This window comes from Drosophila sulfurigaster, chromosome 2L, assembly GCF_023558435.1.
Source record: "Drosophila sulfurigaster albostrigata strain 15112-1811.04 chromosome 2L, ASM2355843v2, whole genome shotgun sequence".
NCBI classification, from domain to species: Eukaryota; Metazoa; Arthropoda; class Insecta; order Diptera; family Drosophilidae; genus Drosophila; species Drosophila sulfurigaster.
The window spans coordinates 1,468,373-1,474,038 of NC_084881.1; the positions used below are offsets into that span (position 1 = coordinate 1,468,373).

At 36.6% G+C, this 5,666-nt stretch overlaps 1 long non-coding RNA gene across 1 annotated transcript; it reads right to left on the reverse strand.

Annotated features, from left to right (window-relative positions):
* Positions 1-225: 225 nt before the first annotated feature.
* LOC133850483 (uncharacterized) lies at positions 226-1,335 on the reverse strand. Its single transcript, XR_009895635.1, has 3 exons — positions 1,189-1,335; positions 1,031-1,117; positions 226-961 (listed from the first exon to the last, which is right to left on the reverse strand). It is a non-coding gene; the product is annotated as an uncharacterized LOC133850483 (long non-coding RNA).
* Positions 1,336-5,666: the final 4,331 nt, after the last annotated feature.

The window sequence follows — 5,666 nt, forward strand, 5'->3', positions numbered from 1 at the left end:
CCCAAAAGCTCTAACTCAAGTATATATTATCATTTAGTAAGAGTGAAACAGACTTACATACACGCAGAAAGATCTTTCCTTGTGTTAGTGACTGTCTGTGGTGAAGCTGTGGATAAATAGTAACAAGAAAGCTTTTGCGCATGCGTAAAAGCTGGCTGCAATGATCTGCTAGTGCAATTCGACACAAACATACATATGTACATACAAATGTATGTAGGTATGAGTGTACCTACTTGCAGGCAATACAGATACATTAAATTCAATAATTAAATACAATTGTACAAAGATATTTTGCCTATATATGGTGCCTTATATGCATTCTTAAATGATTGCAGTTGTTATTTCATACAACAATACCGTGGTACTTGTATTATGAGTGCCCAAGAAAAGTTGTTGTTTCAACTTTCTCGCCACATCATACTACACTTACAACACTGATGATTGACTCTCACTTATAAATGCATATTGGGACAGAACAACGTAAACTAACAATAATCAACAAACAGAAAAAAAAAACATAAGCTGCTATCCAGCTGTTCGCCTTCCTCCTGGGTGACGCATATATTTGGCCTCGATGCCACCACCAGTGCGGAACAACTAGTAAATGAAGAACGCACGGCTGACAGACGCAGGTGTTTTCGGCAGTAGAATCACAGCCTGCAATTCTCCTGATGCTCAATGAGCGTCTGCAGCTAACAACAGCTCATCTGTTTGTGTTGTCCAGACAGCTGATCTGACCAGCACAGCTGCGAAGTGGAGCTTTGGGTGGTTGGCCGTTAATCCCTCATTTATGTGTGGTGAAGTTACAGTTTAAATTAATTTAAAATTCTACCACTGGGTTTTTATAATTTACACACTAGGGTTTATATAAATTATGACTGGGTTATTATATAAATTACGGCTGGGGTATTAAATTCAGTTTAATACCGGGTTTTATATAAAATATGACTAAGTGCCGAATCTAAAAATAAATAGACAAAACTAAACTTAGAACAACGAAAAACTAAACATACGTATAACAAATATTTACCCTAATCTGGAAAACGGCACTTGGTATGGGAGGACGTGGAAGTGGACAACCATCTATTGCGTAGGTTAAGTGGACGGCATAGGTGCACTTTTGTGAATAAAAACACAATTAACGTATTAGTATATCAATCATACATTGCAGTACCATTGTATACTTACAAATACGATATATGCAACGGACTTCGCCAACCACTTCACTGAGATCTATTTTTTTCTGGTTTTAGTCACATGCACTTTTACACATTTTTTCCTCAGGTTCGGCACATAACCTGCCAACCATTTTCTTGCCAACAAAACCAACAACAAAAACCTTTTTTTTCGGAAATTTGACAATTAATCTTACTCAAAAATGTAATCGCTTGTCTATTTTGGTCTGAACTTAACACGATCAGCTGATCTAGCAATCCATGCTTGCATGTATCGTGGTCCACCAATAGAGGGCGCTATTTTTGGAGCTTTCAGTCTCATTTATAAAACATGACAAGATATTGAGTACCATTTTCTCAGACTACAAATTATTTTATGCAACTAAACAAATTAACTAATACAAATTAACTAGGACAATAAACATATAAATAAATAAGATAATAAATAATAGGTATAATTACGTATGTGTGCAGAAAAAGAAGAAAAAAAATGTTGCATACTTTTAGGCTTAGTCAATTTCAGCTACGACAAGCGGCCCATTACACATCCCCCTGGCAAAATCACACTTAGTCGTTGTAACGACAAAGTGGGATACCCGCTTGGAGGTAGCTTAACTGCAACGATGCGAAGATAAACGATTACTGCTTAAGGTCCTTCGCATGAAATTTGCCAGTTTTGTTTGTTGCTCCGATGTCAACTCGAGTTGCTACGAATTGACAAAGGTAATTGAGGCAACGCTGTCAGTCTGCGCCGGGTGCATCAAACATCTTGGCCAAATTGAGTATTTATAAATTGCTAACTAAACAAAAAAAACGTATGAAACACAAAACAATATTAAATAAACAAACAATAATCGAAATCAAACTCAAAAATATAAACCAATATGCCATGAATAAATTTGGAACCATGCAACACTTATCGAAGGAAGAGTTGCTAACTAATAGTCGAAAGCAGATATGGAAAACACCGAAAATAGGGAATCTGAAAAGTTGCTCCAGATATAGCGGCAAGTTAAGTAGTTCCAAACCACTTACTCGTTCCAAGCGAATATCTAGAAACAATATCCAAATACATTTAGGTTTTGTTAAATCGCTACCACTTACACTCGTATCCACGCAAAAGACAACGACCATGTTCGTGTGTATTGATTAACACAGAATAAAAAAAGTAGATGATGACAAAAAAGAAATAGGAAATTCAAGAACACAGATAGATTTTGGTTGCATCACTATCACTTACACTCGTATCCACGCATAAGATAACGACCATGTTCGTGTGCAGTGATCAACACAGAATCAAAAAGTAGATATTGGAAACAAGGAAAATAGGAAATTCGAAAACATAGATAGGTTTTGGTTGCATCACTACTACTTACACTCGTATCCACGCAGAAGATAACGACCATGCTCATGTGTAGTGATTAACACAGAAAAAAAATAGATATTGAAAAAGAAAAGAGGAAATTCGAAACATTGTTCCAGATACAGATCGATTTTGGCTGCATCACTACCACTTACACTCGTATCCACGCATAAGATAACGACCATGCTCGTGTATAGTGATTAACACAAAAAAGAAGAATATATTGAAACCAATGAAAATAGGGAATTCGAAAAAACATAGTTCCAAATATAGCGGCAAGTTAAGTAGTTCGAACCACTTACTCGTTCCAAGCGAATATTTAGAACCAATGTCCCCCTACAGATAGATTTTGGTTGCATCACTACCACTTACACTCGTATCCACGCAGAAGATAACGACCATGCTCGTGTGTAGTGATCAACACAGAATCAAAAAGCAGATATCGAAAAAGAAGAAAAGAATAGGAATGAATGGAAAATGATAGGACTAGTTGCTAGATAAGCATACCTACAATTAGTATGACGAGAAAGCAGCTCTGAGCCACGATCCGTTTCAAACACTAATTGAAATGTGAACGCCTTAACAGCCACTAAAGGGAAAGAAAAGAAATTGGGGAAAATATAAGCATTCATAAAGCTCCTTCATTTTAATAATACCAACTTTAAGAGCAATTATTTCAAAACCAAGTATAGCATAATAGCGCATGCAAACCATACTCAGTCGATAATAGATCGCCTAATTAGTAATATTACATTGTAAACTTTTATGATTGCTAAAGACGGACAATAAACAGTACTAAACACACTAAGCTGACTTGCGCCACCACGGGACTATGCAACCCCAGTCAATGAGTTTAACAGTCAATTGCTGAATTAATTTTGTAGTACTACTTTATTTCCATCGTTTTCATTAGGTGTTTTGCTTACCGCAAGAGGCAGATCTGGTCCACGAACTTTTTCAAAGTAAGCTCTACACCTAAAGAAATACGATAGCATATAAATGACAGTAGACAGTTTGACCGTTTGAGTATAAAGCCATTTTGAAGCTATTATTTTCTAAAACGTCAACCAACACCGTCTTGGTTAAGTTCTTTTGTCCTGATTTTACGAGGTCTTACTTTCTCGCTAATAAAATAGACACAAAGAGACTAACCTAGTACACAAATATGTATAAGGACAACAAAAGACTTGAATCACTAGCTGGTATTTATTCTAGAGCATAATTTTTTTATAGGCCATGTTTAGATTCTACCAAAAACAGGCCACACGATTGGGCGCCAAAATATATTATTAAATTATAATTATATCTGTAACGAATCACTATTGTAGTATTCGTCTGGTGCTGGTGTTGGGTTTAGTAGCGTGGCGTACGCCCCGGCTTCTCCGGGCTTTGCTCAGGTAGCATGGGGTTAAATAAAAGGCCAACTAATAGGACGCACCACTTATAACAATAATACATTTAAAATTCGCGTACATAAGGGAAGTCAGAGAAGAAGGAGTGTAATGGGAAGGTTACAATAAACAATAGTGAAAGAGACGAGAAAGGGAAGGAGAGGAAGGTAGGTTAACAAAGAACACGGAGCCACTCTCTCATGCAACACAGCTGTTATTGTGTGCAGACGCCCACCCTACCATGATCCTGCATTCATATGCCAAAAACTTAAAGTTGGCAGGATCCCTAAAAGACAGTGGTTCGGCTAACCTACTCCTGCTTGGTGATGCATGGTTCCAAATAAAAATGATTAAATTAAGCGAACATCCTTAATTTATTAACATATAAGAAAAGTGATTTGAATTTTAACATTACAAACGAAATGACAAGAAAAATAAATAAATAAATAAATTAACGGACAAACATAGTAAGTGTGTATGAGGCAGAAATTAATTAAATAAGGCAAAAAGAAAAAGAATAAATAAAGAAAACTAAAAATAATTAACCTATAAATATAAAATATGATCTAGCATAAATATAATATAACTAATTATTTTTGGGTTTGAAAATTACTAATACTTTAAGAATTTTGCAATTAAAATGACTTCATTGAGAATGATGAAAAGCACAATGAATATAGGCAAACATAATCTATCTTTTTAAACAGAAAAGCTCTGCGCAAGCAATTGGATGAGGATCAGCTGATGGCTGTCACTCAATGCAGGCATGTATATGGCCAGCCCTTCAAGGTCATTGACCGCTGGGACTGCAGTAGCAGCTATAGCAGCGCTGAGATGCACCCAAAAGCTCTAACTCAAGTATATATTATCATTTAGTAAGAGTGAAACAGACTTTCATACATTCGGCGACTCCCACGCAGAAAGATCTTTCCTTGTGTTAGTGACTGTCTGTGGTGAAGCTGTGGATAAATAGTAACAAGAAAGCTTTTGCGCATGCGTAAAAGCTGGCTGCTATGATCTGCTAGTGCAATTCCACACAAACATACATATGTACATACAAATGTATGTAGGTATGAGTGTACCTACTTGCAGGCAATACAGATACATTAAATTCAATAATTAAATACAATTGTACAAAGATATTTTGCCTATATATGGTGCCTTATATGCATTCTTAAATGATTGCAGTTGTTATTTCATACAACAATACCGTGGTACTTGTATTATGAGTGCCCAAGAAAAGTTGTTGTTTCAACTTTCTCGCCACATCATACTACACTTACAACACTGATGATTGACTCTCACTTATAAATGCATATTGGGACAGAACAACGTAAACTAACAATAATCAACAAACAGAAAAAAAACATAAGCTGCTATCCAGCTGTTCGCCTTCCTCCTGGGTGACGCATATATTTGGCCTCGATGCCACCACCAGTGCGGAACAACTAGTAAATGACGAACGCACGGCTGACAGACACAGGTGTTTTCGGCAGTAGAATCACAGCCTGCAATTCTCCTGATGCTCAATGAGCGTCTGCAGCTAACAACAGCTCATCTGTTTGTGTTGTCCAGACAGCTGATCTGACCAGCACAGCTGCGAAGTGGAGCTTTGGGTGGTTGGCCGTTAATCCCTCATTTATGTGTGGTGAAGTTACAGTTTAAATTAATTTAAAATTCTACCACTGGATTTTTATAATTTACACAATAGGGTTTATATAAATTATGACTGGGTTA